A 13,086-nucleotide genomic window follows, 5' to 3' on the forward strand; every position below is an offset into this window, starting at 1 on the left:
TCACAAATGGGTTTCAAGCATATCCTTGAATTCCTATAAACTCTACTTCTGTTGGCCTTCCTGAAAATGAAGCTTCAACTCCGGTGGAAAAGACATGAAACCATCCAAAACATGAAAACTTGTAGGCCTATGCATGTGAATGTCTTTAAAGCGTTAATGACTTATTGATCTCTATTGCCTTTTGTGGGTTCTAGAGAGAATGAAGATGCAATTTCAGCTAAGAGCTTTGACTAAATGCAATTCTGTAGTATTTCTGGAGAAGTTCAAAAGACTCACAGGTCACAGGTACCATATTAAGTCACAGGTACTATGATATTTTAAATTTTTAGCTTGTGTAGTGGGTTGACCCTGGCCAGATACCCACTACAGCCACTCTTTCACTCTGCCTCTGCAACTGGACAGAGGAGAGAGAAAAAAAAAAGCAGCTAAGAATTCATGAGTTGAGATGAGAGCTAGAAGAGGTCAATTACTGATTACCTTCACAGACAAAACAGACTCAAAGTGGGGATAGTGCTTATATTTATTACTAACAGGATAAGAGCCAAAGAGTGAGAAATAAAATAGTCTTAAAAACACCTGCCCCCCACCCCTCCTTCCATGTTCTCCCTCCTCCCCCCAGCAGTGCAGGGGGATGGGGAATGGGGGTTACAGTCGGCTGTTGTTTCTGCCGCTGCTCAGAGAGAGGAGTCCTTCCCCTGCTCCCGTGAGGTCCCTCCCACGGGAGACAGCCCTTGATGGACCTCTCCAGTGTGAGTCCATCCCTCCGGCAGCAGTTCTTCCCAAACTGCTGTCCCATGGGTCACTCCTCCATGGGGTGCAGTCCTTCACAAATGAGCTGTACCAGTGTAGGTTCCCCACAGGGGCCACAAGTCCTACCTGGGAAAAACCTGCTCCAGCATGGACTTCCCTTTCCATGGGCTGCTGGTCCCTGGCAGGACCCTGCTCCATCTTGGGCCTCCCACGGCGTCACAGCCTCCTTCATATATCCACCTCCTCCAGCATGGGCTCCTCCACAGACTCACCCTCCTGCAGGTGGGTCTCTGCACCCCGATGGTCCTCCATGGGCTGCAGGGGCACAGCTGCTCCACCATGGTCTGCACCACGGGCTGCAGGGGCCTCAGCTCCAGCACCTGGAGATCCTCCTCCCTCTCCTTCTGCACTGACCTTGGTGTCTGCGTTGTTGTTCCCATGTTCTCACTCTGCTCTTCCCTGGATGGAATTCTTTCTGTGCAACAACCTTCTGTTCTTAAATATGTTATCACAGAGGTGTTACTATTGCTCCTAATTGGCTCAGCCTTGGCCAGCGGCAGGAAGCTCATCCTGGAGCCAGCTGGCATTAGCTCCTCGGGACAGGGGAAGCTTCTAGCAACTTCTGACAGAAGCCACTCCTGTAGCCCCCCCCCGCTACCAAAACCCAGCCACAGAAACCCACTACAGCTTGGCACTTGAAAAGTCTTTAATCTTACTAGTTTAAATTCGTATTTTTGTCTCTGTATTATAGTAGTATTTTATTGTAGGATTACACGAGTTAATACTCTTTAACTGTAAGTTGAATTTATCATTGGATTTCTTTAAATCCACGGTAATTACTGGTGGAAACTCCACAAAACCCTAAAAAAGATAATTTTTTCATATGTAAATTTCCCAAATACTTGATAGAGTTCTGTTTTGAGCCTGTCACTTTAAATTAACTTAAATTCTATGGTGTATGTGTTGGTTTTTGTTAAAATTTCTCATTACGTTAAATCTGCCTTAGCAGGTACAATTGGGGTCATGTACCTGATAAAGCAGTTAAAAGGAAACAAAGTTCCTCTGACATTTTTATGTGTGAAGAAGACTTACCTGTTTGTTTTCCATGGTCCTGTCCTGAGTGTAGCTGGTATTGAAAGGACATTAATGTCTTAAAATAAACAGCTTTTAGTATTTTAACTGCCTTGTAATTTTGGGGGGAAAAAATTGCACTTAGACAATTAACAGTAATGAAAAAAACTGAGGTGCTTGGGAGATGGCTTCTTGATTCTTCCTAAATATTGTTTAACTTATGTTTCATCTCTGACTCTTGAAGAAAATCACTCATCCTCCTATAGTAACTCAGCACAGAAATAAACATATCTAAGCATGTCTCCAGTTGAAAGCTCTTCTTGGATTAAATAGTTGTATCTTTCACTGCTGATCTATTTGGCAAACAGGAGTGAATTTTCCAGGATAACCTATTTCTACACTTTAATTAACCAGTTCTGACAGAAGCAGAGAATATTTCTTGGCAGATGACAAGCTGGTAGATGAATGCATGTGAGCCTTTACGTCAAGCAACAAGAAATGCCTAAACCATTTGTCATTGGTGCTGGTGATTTCACATATATGTTGATGGTTTGTATCTAGTGTCTGTTAATGTGCAGTCTTGCTTTCAATCGGTGCTTATAGTTTCTCCTAATTAACACCTAGTCATTGCTTCTCAACCATTCCTTCATCCTTAGAGAGGCAGCTTTACCACCACCTCTTGGACTAGATTGATAGCAACACCCACGTTCCAATAAAACTCTTGTACAAATGAAATGAGGAGACATCTGAAGCAAAAGAAAGTGTTTCACAGAGTGGATAATTAAGTGGAACTCTTTGCAGTGGAATGTTGTCGATAATGGACGCTAATGCCCATTCTAAAAATGACAGACTCATTAATGAAATTAAAATGGGCTCTTAAACACAAAAAAGAGGTGCATAATTAAGGAGGGTGCTGAGCTCTTGCAGGCCAGGAAAGGCACCGCCCATGCTTGCCACTAGTTCTCATACTCTTCGGTAGGCATCTGCTGTCTGAGACAGAATGATGTTCCTAAACAGTTGTCCTGGTGGCTTAGAGAGTGCAACTCAGCACATGCTGCCTTTATTAGACTTGGGGAAACTTCATAATTTGTCTCCTAAATCCAAGATGCTGATGCAATAGCCAGCCGCTGCCTATGGAAAGAATGGGATGCAGCAGAGTGAGGTTTTCCATGCTGTGTGGGTCTTCCTTCACTAGCACTGTTGAGAGGTGTGGAAAGGTCTGAGGGCCCCAGAGACTGGCTGCTACCATAGAAAATATATATTTAATCATCTGTTAGTCCATTATATTAGTGAGTGTTCCTAAAGAGGTGGCATAATCTGTATGCACGCTGTTTGGAGGATTAAACTTTCTCAGTTAAAAGCTCAATTAATTCTTTATCAGATTAACTATTAAAAAATCTTACATTTTCTGTGCTCACTTATCAATATCCTAATTAAAGAAAGCTATGTTTCAGTAAAAGGAGTGACGGAAATAATTATTGTTTGTACTTCTTAATTACATTTCCATGGGTAATGATCCAAAGCTGCAACACATTGTATGTTCCATAATCATTTGTAAGTCTAACAAATCATGATTAAAGAATATCCTATCATATTGAGTAGTTCCTAAAACATCCTGCTCATATAATAGTTCATTTAGATAAAGGCACCAATGTGAATCATTCTAAAAATGAACAGATTGAATACTTTGCCGTTTGATAACTATGTGTACTGCTCGCTTGCAAATGGAGCTATGAGATGCATTCTATTAAACTTCCTACAGTTTCTGCCTTACTTGAATTAATATGAAATACCTGAAAGTGCTAGAAATGTCATATGCTTTAATTTTTTTAAAAAATTAGATTACTACCTAAATCCAAGCTAGATAGATTGCCAGTCAAATATCAAACTTCATTTATAAAACAGCTACAAATAGCAAAAAACTTGATTTAATGTAACTGTTTCAGCGCTGCTCTGTTTTTGTTGGTTGTTTTTTGGTTTGTTTCAGTTTTTTTAACTCCCTCATAGTAATATTGCATGCGAATGCTTTCCTGGTATTTTTTTATGAGTCTCAGTGACTGTAAGGGATTATTAAAAATAAAACTAGCTCTTTTAAAGCACTGCTAGTATTGACATGAAAGTATTGGTAGGAGCCTGTAATATGGTAAATGTAACCCATCAGAATGGGACAGATTTTTTTTTTTTTGCAAATTTCTTGATCATTTTCTTTAAATTAAACCTGAATTCATTACTAAGTAAGTAATTTTAAGCAACTCTTTGTTTTGGTGCTGGAAAATAAGATGTCTAGTAAGGGAGAAATTTGTTTTATAACTGCTTTGCTGTACTTTGCTAGTCTGACGTAAAATTCTGGTATACCAAGGGTCAGGAGTATTGGATGCAACAAGATCCCCTGTTCTGCAGACCCAGATATTCACAAACTTCCACATGTAGTCATATAAGGAGATAATTTGTTAACTTTTGGAGGGCAACAACATTGTATCCTCTAACAGCAACTAAGGGCTTTCTTGGAATTCATGGAGATGATAAACATTACTTGTGAGCACTGTAATTTTCACTGTTGGGAATAACTGTGATACTGGTGCTGAAAGTCATGGTACATGTATGGTGCTGCTCTTAGTCCGATCAGCCTTGTATATTCTCTAGCTCTTCTGATTTACTCATAGCTGGTTCTTAAAGGCACTGCTAAAGCTGTGTAATAAGGAAACTGTTTAACTTGAAGGTTGGTTCCACAATCAGAGAATACATTGCGCAGGCAGAAATAGAAGGAGCTTCTAATTTGCTGTTTGTCTAAATAGCAAAAAAGTAAATCCAAAATGCTCTGAAGTGAATAAGGAACACATGAGTTTCAGATCCAGCTGGTAAGTTTGCAGATTCCTTTGAAGCTTTTCTGGTTTTTGAATGGGATAAGTAACTTTTTTTTTTGTCCCAGAATCAAAATATTTTGCATTCAACAGCTGTTCTTCCTTCATAATATGCTTATATTGCCATTCTTCTTCATGGCATGAAGCAGAAATATGACAGATTTTTGAGGTTTTTTTTTACTCTGGCAGTACAACCTGTTTGAAGGAACGTGAATTTATCCTGATTAGGATGAAGGAAGAATAATTGAAAAACCAAACCAAAACAAAAAAGCAACAACAGCAACAAACCAAAAAAACCCCCAGACCTAAAAAAACAACCAAGCGAAAAACCAAACTGTTCTTCTTGATGATAAATGTAGGACTTTGACTCTTTACCAGCTGTTAATTAGAGGTTAAAAAAAAAAGTGATGACATATCACCTAATTAGTTTATATCTGCATTTAGAATCAGAGTTACAGTGCCACTATTTAACATCACTTGATGATCTTGGCTTCCTGTCTGACTTCAGACCTAGTCATTGTTCACTTAAAACCACCATCCCTCAGTGATTGTAGAGCTGTCTTACTAATGAGGAGGAGGCATGAAATAATGATGCAGATGCTATTGATCTAGAGCTGCCTCTGCGAGGTTGACCACAGAAGATTGCTGACTTCATATAGTGCTGAGGCATTATCCAGAATTTAGCTGTAGCTATTTTATCTGTCTCTCCCTCTCTTGTAGAGGTGTCTCTTCAGAGAGAATATTTAAGTTCCATAAATGCAAAAGAATATATAATCCATCATTTAGCAGTCTTGAATGTTAGGAAAATGAAATTTGTCACCTTTACAAAGGTATTGGCCTATTAGTGCAAATCAGAATGTAAGTTCCCAGTGTATGTGCCTTGGGGATCTTAGCTCACCACTGTGAGAATTGACCACGTTTTATCTCCTGCTTCCTCTCGCTTAATTTGACACTAATTAACAAGAGGCCTTTTCCTTTTATGCCTTGGAAGCTTGATTTCTAATGCTGTTTGAAACTGCAGGCATGCTGTATCAGCTTGATCACTTCTGTGTGAATGCCACTTAACTCCTCCTTAATTGTTTTCACAGACTGGCAGTAGAGCTCCCTTTGTGGTACAAACCAGAAGATTGCAATTACCTGTAGTTTTCTGCAGCTCTGTTTTCAGATTTGGGTCCTGTTTCCCACCTACCATCCATCTGCTGCCCCTTTTAAGCAATACATCAGTATTTCAGTGGTGTCATGGTTTAGTTCCTTTAGAGCTCTGAAATGATCTTTAAGATTTGTTTCATTTTTATAGATTTGTGATTGAATCCTGGAGCCATTCAACTTGGAAGTGACCTCAGGAGGTCACTAGTTCAGCCTCGATATTGCAGCAGTGCATTAGGCTTGTTCTTTTAAGAACCTGCTTGCATGGAAACCTGCCTAGGCTCTTCAAGGCAGAACACTGGGGCAAATTTATCTTTTCTTCAATGCCTTTGTTTCATGTACTGTGCTCTTTTACACAGATCTCTTATTGTTTCTTCTGGCTCTCTAGTAAGCCTCCTGTTTCTCTTTTTTTTTTTTTTAACTTTAAACACTTGTTCTTGAAAAATTACTTTTAGCCTGACTTGAGAGTTTTCATTTAACTTGTCAGGCATTATCAGTTTCTGTACTTCTTAGCTGGACTCAATATACTTTTACTTTAATTAACTTCTTTACAGTCATACCAAAAGAAGGTAGAAGTCATCTGAGCCTTTTGATTTGATAATTTTGGACTCTGAACCTCCTATTTTATTCTCCAAGACATCTCCAATCATTTTATGCATTTACCTGTTTCTTTCTAAGTTCATTGCAGCTGGTCATCTTGATTCTTTTTCCAAACTTAAACATTAGCAAAATGAACCTTTTGTTTATAACAGCATGTTGAATTGGAGTGTGTGGCCCCTGTTAGATAGTAATATGTCAAACTAAGTTAAGAGCTACTTTTTCTCTTATGGACTCTGAGTTTCTGCAAGAAGCTGTCATTACAGTGTATAAAAGCAAGGTTTATATCAGCTCTAATGTAACACTTAACAGCCTACTCAGGGACAGAGAAGGATTTAAAATCTCCTCTGTTTCTCACTATCACAGTCTGTAATCTCCATTAGTATTTCAGTCTCTTCACCACCTTTAATAAATCTACGGCTGTTCACTTTCTGTGCTAGCTGCATCAAAATGTGCTACAGACTCCCTCTGGATTCTCATTCTGGAGATAACCTTGACTCCTAAGATTTTCTTTTATGTAGACTGTTCTTTGCTGTTGCAAGCAGATTGCCCTTCAGTCTTCTATTTCTGTCTCTTAAGTTCCTGTGGTGTAATTATGCTGTCGCTGTTGATGAAACCCATCTCTCTTAAATAGGTTCCCTTTACTCCAAAAGCTTTCTCATTCCTAATACTTCTGTCCCCTTTCTCCCAGTGCTACTTGCTCAGCTGCTCTGTGCAACTCTGCTGCTCAAGCTGGCCCTGCACATAACTCTGAGAAAAATTTGAAGATATGGGTAACAGAGATGTGGATTTCCAGTCTTGCACTTAATTAAAATGTTGCTTCTTGGTTTTCCTTCTCTTCCATCTCTGCTTTGGAGTTACTGATGCCACATATACATACCATGACACTGAACTTTCTCAGGTCTAAGTACCTGAAGCCTTGTGGAGACTCTGCCACCTGTACCACAGTCAGGCACACAATTAGCTGTCATCACCAACATTTTTTGTGCCTCAGAATAAAGGCCCTCAGGCAACTCTACTAATATAAAGTGAGAATAGTGGCAATTTACATTAATTCCATGAATTGCTGTCTGCTAGAGTCCAGCAGTGGGTATGTTTTGCTTTCGGTTCTCTATCATCAGTGTGAATATCCACAGCAGGAGACTGAGAAGCTATGGTAATAGCTTGCTGGAGCTGCCATAATTAATCCTCTATGAAACCAGGAGTCAGAGCCCTGATTTTGGTCTGAGAAACGAGTTTAGAACTTCAACCTGTACATAACCGTGTTCATCACTTTTAATGGTTTCCCTTTTGCATAACTGAAAGGAGTTTGTTTGGGGAGTTTTCTCAAAACAACAAAAAAAATCTCTTTGTCCCATGGCAAACAACTTGACATGTTGACTTTAGAAATAACCAAAAAGTTAGTTGCTCATTACATTAATTTTAACTGAAATCCCTGCTTACCTCCAGACTGCCGTAGTCTGATGGTAAATTGCTAGAAAGGAGAATGGATGGTAATGAGAGCTAAGTATTACCTGATTGTGATTGTAACAGCTGTTCTATTTGACACAACCTCATGGGCTATATTACTGAGTAGAATTCAAGCAGCTGAGAAGGAGCTGTTTGTTTCTTCTGAGGATTTGGCTCTCAACAAGCTCCTACAGTTTCACTTCATTCTGGTTCTACAGAACAGTTGGAGAGAGATTGTCTATCAGAAATAGCAGTGTGTATGCTTTCCTTTTGAGCAGCGGCAGCTCCAGATAGACCCAAAAGAAGAATTCTTTGCATGTGTGTTAATATATCGTACAGAAGAAGTAATACGCTGTTAACAGTCTGTCCAGAGTCACCATGCATCTGCAAAGAAGTTGTTTCCAAGATATTTCTCTCTTTTATCTCAGTATTCACTTCTGTCACTTTGTACCACCAAATGCAGTTGCAATTATAAGGAGTCAAAGCAGGGTAAAATACAGTGCCTGAAGAGTTGGTGAAGTTGTTCTGCAGAATTAATAGAAAATGTACAACATACAGGGTTCTGTGGAGCCATTTGCAAGTAGTGTTTAGATTGTTGCAAATATCCATATCTAAAGAATAATCCTTATCTATAATATCACAGCTGAGAATATTACTTCTTTCTGCAAATGAAAACAACATAAAAATATCTCAGTCGGTGCTGACAGTGGGAATAGATCAGCATTAATTTATTCTGCTTAAATTCAAGGCTATGTAAAATATTTGGGAAAGTATATTCTCTCTGTGGATATAGTATAAAAGTTCAATTAGGTGATAAGTAAAAGATGTTATTGAATCATCGTACTGATTTTTCCAAAAGAAAAAAGTACATGTGAAAATATTATTTTACTCTGGGTGTGGAGTAATTCTTCATTTCTTCATCTAAATATTTCACAGTGTATTGCTAGTTTTTGTAAGAGTCCATTTTGTGCTTTGTCTCCCTAGACAAAAATAGTTATTTTTCATTAAGTTGGGAGCTAAGTAGGTGATAACTCTTATTAGCTTAGAGAATATAAAAGCATAAACCATCCAGTAGATTACCATGTTTTTGATTCTGTTGGCAGAAGGCATCTGAGGGCATTACATCAGATTCTCAAAGCTGAGAGCTTACATCAGATTCTCAAAGCAAAGAATCTTTCTACTTTTGTATCTTTTTGGAAAAATTTAAATTACTTATATTCAAAATTATGTAAGCATTAATTAATTCTTAGTATTTTAAATACAAATCAAACAAACAGAAATTTATGATGAAGTTGGGAAAGTTTCTTATCCAATTTGCTCTTTGAAGGATCAGATTAGAAATTCATTACAAAACACCACTTTGTGCCACATACCAGTTCGACTGTGTCAAGCTAACTGAAAATCATTGAGAAAATTGAATGCCTGAAATCAGAAGCAGACATCATTCCTGTTCTTGCATGCCCTTCATGTCTCCAGCAATAGATGCAGATAATAGTATCTTTGCTGCAGAAGAAACAGGTTCTCTTTTAGTCTCCTTTGCACTTAGCAACACACTTGCTAAGCAGATCAAACGTGAAACAGATACATACGAGGTTCACTGGCTTTCAGTTAGCATGAACTCTTGGGGTCAATTTATGGCAAGTGCTAATTGGCCTGTCTAGTGGTTTTTTTGGCAGGTTTGTTATTTTCAGACAACAGAAATATGAAAGATTTGTAAGATGAGAAGGGAGCTTTCTCCCGTGTCTTTCAGTAACTGCAGGAATCCACATGCTATTTGTTTGCCGTTTGTTTACAAAAATGCAACAGTTGAATAATGTTGATAAATGTTGTGGTTGATAAATGAGTGCAGTTCCTGTTTCTCTGGTTCCAAAAGCTTGCCTCTGCCATACACAGATTGTATTTGCACCCTATACGCAAATGATTGAGAAGGATTTTGGACATGATGTTCACATGAAAAATCCTGTGCCACTTCCAGCATGATGGATGCTAAGGGGAATTTGTGTTTTTGGCAGGTGATTGTCCCTAAACAGAGCTGTCATGAAGTATTTGAAAGACAAATCATTTTTTTTCCCTCAAATCAGTAAATATAAGGGCACATTTTGCCCAGGGCTAAATGCACAGAATTGTGCTAACTGCAAACTTTTCTTAAGCTACAGACTGAGAAGAGGTTAAACATGAAGATCTGAAAACTGAAAAAGTGGAGTGGTATGTAGTGCCAGTGTCTCATACAAATCTTACTTGGTTTTCTCAAGGAAAAATAATTTAGGATGTACTTAAATAGCAAATTCAGTTTCTTAGCTCATTGTTTACAGTGCGAGTCTTTTGTCAAGATGTATACAAGCTTTTGTATTCCTGGAAGTGTTAGCTGGTCTGCTATCTTACTCTTTAATTTCCTAGTAAAGCATAAGATATAAGGGAGGTCAGGAGGTGATAAAACATTTTGAAAAACTTGGATTTTTTTTTTATGTGTTCTGCTCTGATTTTCTTTACTCAATGTCTTTAATTGCTTACATTAACCCACCCAACCCTGATGAACTCCTTCAAATAGTGGCTAATTAAGACAGTACAGTATAAGGGGACTCTTGTCATTCAGCTACATGGAGGCTCAAAAGCTTATTTTAACATCCAAAAAACCCAACCTTATATAAACTTACAAAATTCTAAAGCAAACAAGGAAGATCATTCCAGCACCAGTGTTACTGGAGTAGAGTCAATCTTCAATTAACAGAAAGCTGTCTTCTTTCTGGCAGGGCCAGTTCCATTGTTTCTTATGCTTCAGATGCATTGAGCTATCAGAAAGGCTGTGTAACTGGTTAATCTGAAGAACTAGATGTGTCTGGTTTGTTTCTTTTCCTCAGTCTTTAGGCATTCATCTGCTTTTGCAGGCTAAGCAAAATAACCATACTAGTTGGTTCGGAAGCTGGTTCGGTCCTGTTAATGCTTTAAAGTCGTGTTGTCCCTTGGAGGGCAAATTGTCCTTAAGTTTTGCAAGCATGACTAGATAATTTTACAGTCCAATAGATCCTAAGGATCATCACATGAAAAGGATATGCTATGAACTTCACTCCTTCCATTTTTCTTTGAAAACTCTTTTTTGTTTTCTTCAAACCAACAGCTGCAGAACAAAGTCAGCAGCTCACAATGCCGTTTCTTAAAGGATGCTATTTTCCCCAACTTGTTCTTAAAAACACTATTCATAGTATACAGACAATTTCAATCTTTTTGCTTTTATCATGCAAAACCAGTGAATAACTCAAACCTTCTCATCAGCATTTGCTACTTGTAGGGAATCTCTTACAAACATCGTTCAATCTGTGCTCAGTCTTTTCTTTCCAGAGTTGCTTTTATTTCCATTTATATTCAAGAGGGAAGAAAAAATAATCTTCCAAATTTCAGGCAAGATCTATAACTGCTGAGATGCTCTAGGCCAACATTGCCACGCTGCTGCAGGAAACTACAGCGGTGGTTCTCAGCATGTCTGAGCAGAATTACTCTGATGTTAATGCCATCAGCCTTTCTGATTTGCTTGAAGGTTCTGTGTTAATATGCTTATTAACTGACACAAGGTCAAAAGTAAAGACTTACTGAGATAACGAGAAGAACTTGCTCAACCATTTTTTTTCTTGATGGACTATGACAGTTGGTAATAGAATTAATGAGTAGAGCTGGTGCTAAGATGCCCTTTTTCTAAATCATACTTGGAAGACTTTTTTTTGTATCTAGTTCCAACTTGAAATTACAGTTAAGGTAATCTAATGTTTTGATTTACGTACCATCAAATATGAAAATAATTTAGTGCAACCTACAAGGTATTCTCTAGGAATGTGAAGGGTTCAGTCAAAGAGTAATATAAAACACTAGAGTCATGTCATGGGTTTTGTTAAAAACGGAGAGAGCTTACATGACTGTCATGCCTTTTTTTCTTTCCTCTTGCTTCAAGTGGGGGCATGGAAAGCAATGTAATAATACCTACACATGCTAATATGCACGCTTGAAATCTTTATGAATACTTCTAACCATTATTACCTCCGAATACGTACTGTCTTCAAAAATAATGTTAATCTTTACAAAGAACAACTTATTGCTACTTAATTACAGGAACGATTTTGAGGTTTAGCTTTAAAAAAAGTTTTAACTGCAGGGAATTCAGAGAAGCAGTTGAATTGCTCATAAATGTGACATGCTGGCAGCTCTGCTGCTCAGTCAGAGGACTTGTTTCTGATTCTTAAGAATTGGAAATGTCTGCTTGCCTCCTTATATCTTAGTCACTTTAGTTTTATGGCTTGTCCAGTAAGAGAAGTAGGCTTACAGTAAACAGAAAGAAATTGAATTAGTCTGCCTGATGATTTAACTTACAACATAAAAGCAGCTTCTTAAATCATAGTTCTTTGCTCTTGAAGCCTCCTGTTTGGCTTACATAAAAAGAACTACAAGAGTTCACATTTCTTATATTTAATTTAAGGAAAATACACAAGTGCTTTATTTAGGCTCATTTTGGATGTACCCATTATTCATCAGACAATTCACTGATCATTGTCTGTCAGAGAAATCTCAACAATAAGAAAGCAAACACTGAGTTAAGAAACCATCATCTTTTTTCCTGCTATGTAGAAGTTATTTCTTGTTACATTAGTTATATAAAAAGTCAGCTAGATTGTGTGTCAGAAGTGTCATAGAGAAAGGAGCCTGCTAAATTTTAACCTGTCCCTCCCCCTGAAAAATAACAGCTTAAAAATGCATTAATGCAACTGTTAGTGTTACCAAACTCACCTGTCATGGAGTCAAGCTGAGCTGTTTACGTGGTTGCGAATCCAAGCTGAATTTACTCAAATGGCACCTTTTCAATCCCATTATTTTTAATGGAATTTACCAAAACAAATTTACTTGAACCTGTGAAACCACTAAAACATGAGGGCTGTAACAGATAGAACAGTTGATTTCTTTTCCATATATTTATACAAGTGAGACAGAAGTAGTCTGTAACTGCTGGTGGTAGAGAAAGATCAGTGAGAGAGTTTTATGATCAAATGGCTTGTTCCTAAGCAATCTAGGCTGTAGATCTAACAGAGTGACAGTTGACACTGTCTTTGTACTTGTGATCATTTTACTTGTTTCCAGTATCTGCAATCACATTTGGAAAGGTATTGCCTTCAGGCCTAGTGTAAGGATTTAAAGAAGCACTTTACTGTTTAAACATGGGACAGCCTTAATG

The 13,086-nt window shown here is 38.0% G+C and overlaps 1 protein-coding gene across 1 annotated transcript in view; it reads left to right on the forward strand.

Moving 5' to 3' along the window:
• Positions 1–13,086, forward strand: part of MAN1A1 (mannosidase alpha class 1A member 1) — a 109,643-nt gene that overhangs the window by 21,623 nt on the left and 74,934 nt on the right. The gene's annotated exons all lie outside the window — the stretch shown is intronic.

This window comes from Neopelma chrysocephalum, unplaced genomic scaffold (genome assembly GCF_003984885.1).
Source record: "Neopelma chrysocephalum unplaced genomic scaffold, ASM398488v2 Primary Assembly neopelma1_23, whole genome shotgun sequence".
NCBI lineage: Eukaryota > Metazoa > Chordata > Aves > Passeriformes > Pipridae > Neopelma > Neopelma chrysocephalum.